The sequence below is a fragment of the Astatotilapia calliptera genome, chromosome 3 (genome assembly GCF_964374335.1).
Source record: "Astatotilapia calliptera chromosome 3, fAstCal68.1, whole genome shotgun sequence".
Lineage (NCBI taxonomy): Eukaryota > Metazoa > Chordata > Actinopteri > Cichliformes > Cichlidae > Astatotilapia > Astatotilapia calliptera.
Genome location: NC_137424.1, coordinates 77,848,992 through 77,862,140, shown reverse-complemented (window position 1 = coordinate 77,862,140; position 13,149 = coordinate 77,848,992). Strand labels below are relative to the sequence as shown.

Here is a 13,149-nt window from a genome sequence, read left to right as displayed (position 1 = left end):
TGGTGTAACAGGCGACCCTTCAGCTAACCTCCCCACAGCAAAGCTGAAACTGTGCCTTGCTTCACTTTGTCAGACAGGTTGTGTCTAAGTGATCTCGTGATTCAGCAGGTCTGCAGTGATCAGGTCTGGGTGTGGCTGCTGACACTGAACTCAGCTTTCTAAAAATGTGTTTCATTACAGTTAATTCATGTAGGTTTGGATTATTTCTCCCTGAAGAATAAACACCTTCATTTAGAAACTGCATTTTGTGTTTGTTTGTGTTTTCTTTGTCTGATATTTACATTTGTTTGATGATCTGAAACATTGAAGTGTGGCAAACATGCATAAAATAGGAAATCAGAAAGGGCTTCATGAAGAAAACCAACTGGACCGACGTGACGGAGTTCTTTACTTTCACTAATCTTCCTTCAGACCACTGGAGAAACTGATGGATTCAACAATGGGATGATCAGTGCGTGATGGGTCGTCCTCACTGAGCTCTCAGAGGAGCTCACCACGACACAAACGAGACGTCGACTGGAAGGTTTCCCAACTGCAAACCCCGATCACTGAAGCGTGGCAAGGTGTGGGCCGACCAAAGCCACAACTGGACCACAAGAACAAAGCAGACAGAGCCAAACAAAGACAACAAGATTTCACATCCAAGTAACAAAGATGGTAAAGTCAGCAGTCGGTGTGAGAAATGTGGTGAAGCTGTGAACAGCTGGAAACGTTTGTCTGTGTGTGGAGGACACAGAACAATCCACACCAAACATTAAACTCACTGTTTTCATCCGTTCAAAGACCAAACACTGTGGTTCATAACATTTAACTACTCACAGTGACACCGAGTGGGAAATCCACGGTGTTAAAAAGCTTCCCACATGTTTGCTCCATGTTTCTATCTAATGGAAGGCCCAACACGTCCGTCCATCTACCAGGTTTCATTTGTATTATCGTTCTTCTGGGTTCAGAGCAGCACAAGAAGGGCCCTGGACTCACTGGAGCTTTTTCATTTATGATCCTTTTTGAATCTTTCTGACAAACAGTGAAAATGTGTTTCTTTAATCTCCGTCTATATTTTCATCATAAAAACTCCACAGGACTCTGAGCCCTTATGATCCCTGCACAAACTCATCTCTAACCCTCTGCTGATCTTTGCTCCATGGATTTAACTCTTCACTGAACTGGACGTCCACAGTGTTCAAATCCCTGCAAGCAGGATGAAGTCCAGCCAGCCAATCACAGGACAGGAAGTGATGAGCTGACACAGTGATTTGAAGCTGTCAGGGTGAGGCTGCTTCATGCAGGTGTGAAACTATGAGGAAGCTGAACGCCTCCTCTTTCCTCAGCAGTGATCTGTGGCAGTCTGCCATCATGTTTGGCTGCACTCACTGAATGTGACTCACTGAAAGCTGAACCATGTTTTTGATGATCACACTTTAATTTAACAGCTGAACAATGAACTTTTAGAAAGAGTCACATCTGACAAACAAGCTTTTACCTTCATGTTGTTGAAGTTTCACATGTTCAAATATTTCTGTCATTTCAATGAGCAACATAAATGTTGATGTGATGTCCAAGTAAAACACAGAGTTTAGATCGATTTAAAAACGTCTGTAATCCAGATGATTCCAAACAAAGTGTAAAATAAGAGCAACATTTCATTGAAGCTGTGGCTTCATTTATCACAGTGTCACAAAGAGCTTCCTGTTTCCAGCCTGTCAGCTCTCACAGTGTTATATTGCACATGTGCTGTGAGTAATAATCTCAATAATAATAATAGAAATGAATAAATAAAGAGATAAACAGCACCAACAGGAGCCTGCAGAGAGTTTCTGCTCTTGCAAAGACAAACATGTTTGTTCCAACAGAACATTCAGATCATAATTCAGATGTGAAAAGCTGTCAGACAGGACAGCTTATATAAACACAGTGTTTAGTTTGTGAGAGCAGGTAAAGGCAAAGAACCAGGAATGAACTGTGGGGACCTGATTGGACGCTTTGGATTTCCTGATCTCACAACCACGAGTGCTGCTGCTGCGCCCTGCTGGGGCCAGTTTCCCCCCAACTGTCCCCTTGAACCACCTGGAGGTGTGAGCGCTTAATGTTAGGCGTTAGTTATTAATGTTACTGATGTTCTTTTGTGTTTTGGGAACTAATTACTAAAGTGGGCTTAACTTTATCATTGACCTGCTGGCGTTCGGTTTATTTCCACATAGTCTAGTTTGATGCACGTTCATGTCACAAGCTTCAAAACGTTTGTCACACTGGGAGTGACCTATGACCCTAAAGCTAAATGCACCTTTCACTGAACATGAGCTCACTGCACAACAATGACTGCAGATCTACACACAGACACACACACAGGCGGTGTGTTGAGGTGAATAACAGACTTTTAATTTGCTTCTTAGGAATAAAAATGCTTCCCAAATATTTCATATGAATAAAAATGTAGAAACATCTGGAGCACAGATGTGTAAAGATGCTGTGATATTCAATCAGAGTCAAAATGAGGAAAGAGGAACAGACGGTTTCCAGATCAGCACACATGACCCTGCAGCAGAGTTCACTATAGTGCACGGTGGTTGTAGATGGACTGGAGTAAGAGCACATCTGAGATGGAAACAAGGAGCACAGGCTGTATGTAGGAGATGGATGAAGCCTCCAGTCACTCACACAGTCCCATCTTAAAGCCTCCAGCCTGGTGTTTTGAAACTGGCGAGAGGGAAGCGAGGGGACGCTGACGCAGCAGTAACGTGTGGCTACAGCATGAACATTGTTGTGTTGGAGACCAGAAACCCATCCATCTCTCACCAGAGTGGGCTTGTTTATTTAGAGGTGCAGTTACTGCAACGCTAAGGAAACACTGCCTCCGTCTTTCACACAAAGCCTGGAGTTCCCTGCGTGAGAGCAGGCATGGATAGACCTGACTGTTGGGAACATATCCACCGACTTCTGAGCGTTGAAGTGTTGACCGGTCTGCAGGCTCAGGCAGCAGCTGACTGTTAGCCTGATGCTGCAGAGGAAGCTGTCAGCAGCTCCCACAGAGCCTGACTGACTGTGAGAGGACAGAGGGACTTCAAATCCAGCATCGCTTCAGCCTGTGAGGAACTATTCGCCGTGGTTATTTGTAGTACGATGAATCGTGTCTGCAGATCAAAGCGTGACTGTGAGATAATCACAGGCAGTGGCTGAGATACAGTATGGTGGCATTAAGTGCAGATTCCTTCAGAGCGCCATGCTTAAGCTGGACAATGTCAAATTCAATTTTTCCAGAAGGAATTCAGGAGAAATTTCTGTCCTTTAAAAAGATTGAATTTGCTGCAGCAGTTGAAATGACAAGTTCACAGCACTGGAGCGCAGTGTGACACAACAGTCTGCCTCACACCAAGGATGACCCTCATTGGGCCGTACAGCTCATGTGACAGTAACAAAGATTATTATGGCCGTCTTCTCCCAGAACCACACAGTCTGCTGTGACTCCTCCCCGTTCAGTCTGACCTCGCCTGGTTTCTGCTCCTTCTCCTGTGAGAGACAGGAAAGAAAAGCATCTCCCTCCATGGCCTCCATTAGATCCACAGTGTAGTTCAGGATATGTTGTTGGGACGTCCTGACCCAGAGACTATTCTCACCATTATTATGTGTCTGTGTGAGCATTGCTGCAAACCCTCTGCACTCGACGTCATCCTGCAACATTTCAAATCCAGACAGTAACGCTGGACGAAGCTTTAAAGCCTCAAACACGGAGCACCAACTCGTCTATGAGCACATTTGCATTGTGTAGAAATACAGTAATGAAATAGCTTCATTTAAATCTCAAGTCACGGGACACCCCGCTCTTGTTACGGTCATTTCAAGCCGGGTCGTAACACTGAGACACAAACGTTTCCTGAGCTAAAGCTGACGGACTGATAGCTACAATGAGTGACTCTCTTTATCCTGCTGAACCCTGAGGAGGACACACACACACACACACACACACACACACACACACACACACACACACACACACACACACACACACACACACACACCAAACAACTGTGATGCCTGGTTGATCACAAACAGGTTTTTAGGGTTAAAATAATGCCTGACAAAATGCTGTGGTTTGGTTTATCTCTCGGTTTGTGCCAGGTGGGTGGAGCCTGTGTGATGGGGGACGTTTCAGATGCAGCGGAGCATTTTAAAGTGAAGGTTTAGAGGTTTCTCTGGAAGCTTCATGTGAGCCCACATACCTCAGTTTATCCTGGCAGTGATTTTTTGTCTTGTTTTTGTTTTTTTAGCATTTATAAGGTTCCTGTTTCTGGTTTCCTGATGTCCTGATGCACAGCCAACATCCACAGAATGTGTCAGTTCATTGAACAATGCTTACGCTGCACAACAGGCTGTTCAGTTATAATCATACAATCTCCATCAAAGGTGTGCACATGATCCAGTTAGTTTATAGGTCACACAGCCTGGTGTTTCTATTCATTTGTCCTTTCACATCACAGGAGAAAAACAGCAGCTGGTGTGATGCATCCAGATGAGGGTCCATCAGAGTTGAACTCGACAGCATCATTAACAGCACAAGCGTTACACTAAATCACATCAATCTGAGGCGTCTTCAAAACCCAAACTGTGCAAACTCACTTTTATTATTTATTCATTATTATTTTAACTACCTGCAGTTACACGAAGCTCCAACAGCTCAGTCTGTACTTACACTAATGAGGGGCGCCCCACAAAAACTCTGAGGCAACGACTGATAACCAATCAGAGAGCAGCAGAAAGCAGGTCTAACACCTTAATAACTACACACACACACACAGTGTGTCCTTCCAGAAGCCCTGCTGGCCTCTGTACTGGCAGATTACTTTATTCTCTGTATTGATCACAGTTTTTAACCAAATCAATTTAATACTAGTAACATCACTTTGTTACTTATGTTAGCTTCACAAATGGCCCTTATGTGCTATCACACACACACACATACACAGTGGGGCCATAATGTAGTTTTTAAGAGCAGCTGTGTCATTTATCATCAAAAGTCCTGCATGTATGTGCCCACGTGTTGTATTGAAGCAACCAAGTGATGAATCACTGTTTTCCACTTTGTTGTTTTGCAAACTGTTTTTTTGTTGCATTGTTGATTTGTTTTTACTGAAGCAGCTAATAAAGCACAATGGAAAATAATTTTGCCTTTCTTGTAAGACTCTATAAGAGAATGAAACAATGATGCCAGTTATAAATAAAGACAATAAAGTCAATGAATTATGAAACTCATTTTATTTCTATTAGATCTGAAAATGTTGTGTAACACTAACAACCTAAGACAACAAATAGATGCGTTGGCCTGTACAGGAGATAAAGAAAAATTAACAACAGCTGTGAAATGGAAGAGTTCAAGTCACCAAAGGAAACTGGAGCTGGGCTTGTTGCAGGATCTGAAGTTACTAAACACTTCGTGAGTGTATGCACTAAAACTTAGGACCATATAATTATAAATATGTGCGTGACGAAAGCTGGGCAGCACGCTAACGTCCTTACTCGTATGGGTCTAACCCAGGGGTGGGCAATCTCAGTCCACGAGGGCCGGTGTCCCTGCAGGTTTTAGATGCGTCCTCGAACCAACACAGCTGATTTAAATGGCTAAATTAGCTCCTCAACACGTCCTGCAGTTCTCCAGAGGCCTGGTAACGAACTAATCATGTGATTCAGGTGTGTTGACCCAAGGTGAGATCTAAAACCTGCAGGACACCGGCCCTCGTGGACTGGAATTGCCCACCCCTGGTCTAACCCTTTCACTCCTTTGGTTTATTTCCTCGGACTTTTGTTATTGCCTTTTCGTCAAGTCTGTCTTTGCACCTGCTGTGTTCTCCATCGTTTTGTACATCACTGTTTTCAGACTGAAGCTGATCAGACCATCACAGAGAGCCTGTGGGGGACCGCTGACCTCTCAGCTTTGTGAAACACAGACGTTTTCTTCAAACACTCACAGCAGTCAGAGTCAGTTTAGTATTTTAATGTGTTTCAGTTACACTTTGGTCAGGTTCAGGCAGCAGAACTACTCGGCTAGATTTAGGTTAGTTTAATAACGTTTGGGGTTAAAGTCGACTCTTCCTCAGGTCAAATCTATGAGTTAGTGCAGTTTGTTCTTTAGTATAAACCATAAAGACACATGTGTCACATGTCAAACCTCCTTAAAGGACAGCCTCTCCCATCTGTGGACCCTCAGTGCTGCCGGACTCATCTCATACTGAACCCACCCACTCTGTGTCTGTCACGGTCCTGGGTCGGTGAGTGTTAGTTTATTTTGATGTTTGTTTGTTTAGGTTCATTAAGTTATCCAAGCTCGTTTGTTATTATATTACCCTTGTGTTAAGCCTCCCTTGCCCTTCATGTGTTTTATGTGTGTGTGTCTTATGTTGCCAAGTTCATGTTGTCGTTCCTGTCATCTTCCCTGTACTCAGTCTCCCTGGTTCGTGCGTCTACCTGTCATGCTTCATGTCTATGTGGTTATGTTAAGTTCATGTCATGTTTTATCTCCATGTCTATGTCTCTGTTTCCTGTTTTATTTTGAAGAGTCTGGTGTTCTTTGTTCATTGCAGTTAGTGTTACTCTCCCCTGTACGGTCACTGTGTCTCATTGTAGTCAGCTGTGTTCTCGTGTGTCTCCACTTCTCCTGATCACCTCATGTGTGTGTTTAAGTCCTCTGTTTTCTATGTTTCGTTGTCAGGTCGTCTGTTTGCATCCCCATAGTGTTACGTCATAGTTTACTCAGTGTTCATACTTTGTCGTAGTATTTTCACTTCTTAGTCCTTTAGTTTTCTGAGTGTTCAGTTTTCTTAGTTTTCATAGCTTCATGCTGTTTCATGTAGTGATGGGCAGATGAAGCCCCATGAAGCACTGAAGCTTTTCATCCAATTGGTTCACCCCAACGCGAAGCTTCATGAAGCTTCATTTGCTCTAGTAGGACACCTACTGGACGTAAAAATATTAGTTGGCATGAATTTGAAGAGTGTGGCATTTTGCACACAGCCTGTAAATGTCAACAACAAAAGGAGTGTGTAAAACATGTATATTGTAGTGATGCAGTATACTGTGTATATTTATACTGGCAGTATGGAAAATGATCATTTGGAAATGCTTAAAATGGAAATGATCATTTACTGTGAGGTGAGGTGTGGTTGGGGTGTGGACAGTAGTTGTGCTTTTGTAACGTTGAGGTATGGACAGCTACACACTGAGGCTTTGAGCATCAGTCCTGCCTGTTCACATTTTATTCTGTAAAAACTAAATTTTCACTGCTTTTATAACCTTTAGTGGGGAGAACATAGCTGGGATTTAATGATTTAACAAATCTTTTAAATCCTTTGTCCTCCACAATGCTAACTGGCTGGGAGTCCTCAATCACCATGGTAACCAGGTCTTCATCTATTTGAGATTGTTCTCCTGAGGAAAGACAATAAAGACAAAGCACAAATATAAATATCACGCGTAACTTATTACAGCTGTATAATATTGTTATATCATTTAGTAACATTACTGCATGCTGTATTATCATTGCATTTGATGGCTCACCTGGTCTTGCTCCACAATCGGTGTTCCCCTTATTCTCATGCAAAGCTCTGTAGTGCCTAAGCATGGATGAGGTGTTGTTGTTATATCCCAGCTCCCTGGCACATAGCAAACACTTCACCTTGTACAAAAGTACAGACAGCTTAACATAGGTTTTATTGCACCATCAGTATCATGACAATACATCTTCTGTAGAAATTTACATACCTTGTTGGGAGGAATAAGATCAAAATGTTCCCACACAGGGGAGGACATCCTCCTCTTCTTAGCTGGCTCCATTCTCTCCTGACTTTTTCTCCTCACTCTCATAAACCTCCAAACTGTCTCCAAACTCTCTCTAACCGCAACTCTCCATCAAACACCCACATTTTTGAATGAAGTCTGAGGGGTTTATATCGCTGTCATATCTCGTGGCAAAGTTCGAACCACTTCACGAACCAGTCACGTGGTACAGCCGGGCAGCGAGGCTTCGGACGTCATCATTTTCAGCTCCTCCCATAAATGAAGCAAGCCTCGATACGCGCATCGTGGAAACGCCCCCTCCATTACTCGACACAAGCTTCGAAGCCTCGATACAGAACGCCACATCACTAGTTTCATGTGCCAACATCCAAATAAAGGATCATCTTCTGTTCAGTCAGCAACTCCAGAAGTGTCTGCTTCTGGGTCCTGTAAACTAAACTTATCGGCGCACCCCGCCGTGACAGTGTCATCAGTGGATTCACTGTTCCTCAGGTTTCATTAAAGGTTTTTCTACATTCTTTGTTCCTGTCAGAGCGTCACGTGAGTCATTAAACATCAGTGATCAGGATCAAACATGGAACATGTACAGGAGACACGTCAGTCAGTGTGGACCTTCTGATGTCATCACTGTGTTTACTTTGTTTGTTGTCTTATGGTTGGGATTCAGAAATGTTCACTGCCATCACTTCATGAAATGTTACAGGGATGTGTGTGTGTGTGTGTGTGTGGGGGGGGGGGGTTTGTGGGGCAACGACTGTAACACTATGTCAGGTTCACCCACTGTGAGAGAAGAGCAGTGACTGGAACAATGTGAGCTCATATTGTGAACAGAAGAAGAGAGAGCTGTGCCAACTGGAGCTCAGAAACATTAAGATTGATTCAACATTATGAAGAGAAGTAAACCAGTTAAACTAACTGAAAAGTCTGAATGATTAAGTTAAGTGTTTGCTCGTAGGGGGTCATCGACCTCATGTTTGTCACTGTGGGAACTTTGTGTCGACTAAATGCAACTTAAAGCTCGACGGCTGCCCAAATGTTTTAAAGAAGTTGATACATTCAAAAAGCTGTGACACTTGTTGCTCAACATTTTCTAATTTTTGTTTTCAAAGCTTCTTCTGGTACGAGACTGACACGCCAGTGGGAGGAGTCAGAAGACGACCCGCTCTACCTGCTGAGCCACAGGTGGAGTCATCAGGGTGGAGTCGTTTCAGTAAGGACAGATCAATAGAAAGAATGAAGACGAGTTATTGATGAGCAGAATATAGACAGATGTTTGGTGGTTGGACTCCGATGGCCCGTCTCAGCAGAACTGAACCCAGCTGTGACGAGGATTAGAGCAGGACCCCAAAGAGAGAAAGTGATGTCACCACAGCAGAGTTCTGGTCTACAGGGAAAAGAACATGAGCGTTAAAGTTGATGCATGGCACAGGTTGTTATGTGAAGGCTGTGTGCAGGCAGGAATGGTGGACCCAAAGTGCAGACGCTCGGAGGCACAATGTAAACTCAAAACAGCTTCAATGCTCAACTCAGAAAGGTAACAAAACTGAGACTCCAAATAAACTCAGGCGAGCAGACAGAACACAGCATAGAAAACAGTAGATCACGACCCGGACACAGAAACACAGGGCTCAAATACACAGAGGAGCAACCAGGGAATGGGTAACAGGAGGGAAACACAGCTGGGGCAAATCAGGCCTAACGAGACAAAGGAAGCAAAACCAGACGCATTTACATGAGACACGGACTTTCAAAGTAAAACAGGAAACATAACACAGACTGAACTTACAGACACACTCACAGGCAGGCACTACAACAGAGGGAACAGAGACGTGGGACCAGGACAGACACTGACTGGACACGGGGATATAGCCGACAGGGGAGACAGCAACTAAGGATTACACAGAGACATAAACCATAAGAAAGAACTCTAACAAAGAAACAAAGACTAGAAAAGATAAATATTATAATAAACTCAAACCTCTGGGTCAACGACCCAGGCATCCTAACACAGGTAAGGCATAGCAAGCATGAGCGCGGAGAAGGGTGAGAAACTGAAGAAGGGTCTGGAAGATCCCGACCAGGTCCAGAGGCCAGCCTGCTGGCCTGAGGAACAGACGCCCAAAGCATCGGCGTGAGTGTCGGGCAGCCCTGCGACAGCAGGACACGTTTGGTATTCAATCGGAAAGAAAAGGGAGACAGTGAAAGGGCAGAGGGATGCAGAGGCCAGGAGAGAGTTTGATCCGTCTGATGATGACAGCAGAGAGTGAAAGTCCTTCAGCTTGGTTTAGGTTATGTGTCTGTGAGCGAGGGAGGAAGGAAAAGGAGAGTCGAAAAGTACGAGTTGTCACCGAGCAGAAACGGGAGCTGGAAGCATGTAAATATAATAATAACCACTGCAGCCAAGAAGAGTGCCTGACGAGCAAAGAGAGCGTCTTTGTCCACTGCTGTCATCTTCCAACCTCCAGCCAATCACAGTGACCTCTGAATGAAGAGATGCACACCTCCATATAAACTATAAAATCATTCTTACTCAGTAAATTCATATTATTAATTTTATTGTATTTTTAAAAATGACCTAGTCACAGCTGAAGATGATCCTGGTATCTGATGGAGGTGAAAAGGAGACCTTTCATCCGTCCCATCTGCTGACAGGAGTCTTCAAAGTTTACCCAGAATGCACTTGGTGAAGCTTCCTGCAGTGAACGATCAGAGCAGATGAAACATGAACAAAAACGCTGGTTTCTGCTCCTCTACATCACCAACACCAAACTGCTGTAGTTTATTCACACTATGATCGATCCATCATAACCACATGTGGTCTGTAGGGTCGATGTGCTTATGTGGTCGTGACTAGATGTGATTGGTTTGTAACTTTAAAAAAAGCTTCAGTGAGTTTTTCTGAAAGTTTCACGTCTCTGATGAAGACATGATCTGATCAGAAATGCTGGAAGAATGATTTAAAAGCACAAATGTTTACTTTAAGGGCCTCAAAAATATGAATAATATGAAGACAGAGCTCTGAATGTCTTTGTAAAAAACTAAAGTTCTGACTTGATGTGGGCTCGACACAAGCAGACAGAAATAAAACTGATCGGGCTGAAGCGTCCAGGACTGATCAGGCTCTGAAGGTCACATGTTCACTCAGAACGATCATCAAACTGTACTTGTTCAATCCTGCAGCACTCCGATATCCTCAGAGGAAATGCCACAGAGACCAGCATCAACAGCAGCCTCATATTCACACACAGTTACTGATACACGGTCAGTGAGAAGAAAGACGTACACAGAGCAGAGGAGGCCGAGAAACAGCATCGAATAAATTCCAGCTCCATGGAAGAAAAACTACAGCCTATATTAGTCTGAGGAGCTTGAAATGAAAAGCCACTGGACTTACTTAAGTTTCCTGAAGACGTTTCATCGAGAACCTTCAGTTCTGAGAGCAATTGGTGGAGAAAGGCCCAGATATTTAAGCCCTAAATAGGGTCCCTAAGAGGGCCGTGTGCCCCCTTTTGATCCTCTGCTTAATCACAAGAGCCAAGCTGTGAGATTTTGTGACTCCAAGCTCCTTAGTCTACCATGACCTGGAGGACTGAGAGACAGACATACAGCCAATAATTCTTCACAGACATCAAGTGCCAGTTTGATCCGTCTGATGATGACAGTCCTGACAGCTCGATGTTACTGAGCACAGAACAGAATAGAATAGAATAGAATAGAATAGAATAGGGGAGGTCCATATGAACATGCTGTTTATCTGAACAGCTGCTTTGAAGCTCCAGATGTGAGCAGTGTTTTTACCTCTTTACTGTCTGATAGTAATGTTTGATTAAACTGGACATTATCTGGTATTACAGGGATTATTTTACTGTTTCTGTATTATTATGTTTGTTCAGTGATATTCTCTGAGATATTCTTTCTGATTTACGTCACACTGTTTCCATAGTGTCCATAGTTTCCTTCATACAGCAGAGCTTGTGGGGAGTTCTGTATCAGAGGGATGATGGAGGAGCAGACAGTCCCTGGATCAGTTGCAGCTGTCCGGTTGGAGGGAGCAGATGTCTGAGGGTCTGGGTGAGCGCCACAGATGTTGGTGTGATGTTTGATCTGCTCTACACTCTCAGCTCTGAACATCCAGAGAACTGCGGGTACATTTAAGGCCGTCCACAGAGGTTTGTTGGACTTGGAGAAACGTGCTGAGAACCAAAGTGTTCCACAGTGTGGACACCAAGCAGGGAGTGAACAGGCTCAGGCAGCAGCAGTGCTGATATATGCCTGGCCTCCATTCTTCTCATTAAAGCTGCCCGAGCCTCCAAACAACAACATTGACACATGTGAGCCTCACAAATATCACTGACAACCAAAAGTCCCATTTTTATATTGATGTCAGCATTATTCCATCATGAAGCAACGATAGAAACACATCTTCATTTCATCTCTGTTGGAGCTTTTTGTTCAGTGAAAGGACAAAAAGCTGCCAGCAAATCAGATTCACTCTGCTGCACTGAAACACTGTGGACACAGTCTGGAGACACAGAGACTTTAAACTTTATTTGCATGATGTGAAAAGAAACCACATCATAAACGTGATCATGTGGGACTTTAGAAACAGAGGATCGCTGTGATCAGAGAACCCGGCCTCGTTAATAACCTGTACTGATCTTTTTGTAGTTTTAAAGTCCGGCCCCACAGCTCCACACAGTCACACATGTGAGGAAGTAGAAGTGAGCAGCAAATGATCTGCAGGCACATTTTAAGGACTTCCAGCTTCCTTCAACAGCAACAACACATCCTGTAAATTTATCACACAACTAAATCAGTTTGGATCATCTGCAGAAAAAACACATGTGAACAAACCAGCAACATCACAAACATCATGAATATAAAGTGGAAAGAGCTGTGGACCAATCAGAGGTCTTGGGCTCCTCACTGTGGCTGTGTACCTGTACAGGTGTGTGTGAGCTGAAGCCCACGCTGTGCGTCAGGTAGGAGGTGAACTGTTCAGGTCTGAGCCTCAAACTCCTGCAGGGACCAAACGTCTCCTGAAAAACATCCATAGAAAAGAATCTTTGACTGTCTGAGCTCATCTTCATATTCTTCACACTGCTGTGACCTGCTATATGTTTGTATTCAGCTTTCAGGGCACGCTTATATCACATTCATGTTTTGGGGCGTGAGCGAGTGTGATGGAGCGAGCCGCTCAGACGTGAGAACACAGCGGCCATTTTGGGAAAAAGTGTCTTTGATTTAGCCAGAAATGCACAAATATCCAACAGGAAGTGACACGGGGCCTCAGAGAGGTCAGCTGATCAGAACTAAAGTCAAACAACTTCACTCCAAACTAACTGCTCAACACAATCAAAGTGA

At 43.9% G+C, this 13,149-nt stretch overlaps 1 long non-coding RNA gene across 1 annotated transcript; it reads left to right on the top strand.

The window, feature by feature from the left end:
* The first annotated feature begins 3,554 nt into the window (after positions 1-3,554).
* On the top strand, positions 3,555-5,157 carry LOC145422726 (uncharacterized). The gene is made up of 2 exons (XR_013904014.1): positions 3,555-4,401; positions 4,476-5,157. It is a non-coding gene; the product is annotated as an uncharacterized LOC145422726 (long non-coding RNA).
* Positions 5,158-13,149: the final 7,992 nt, after the last annotated feature.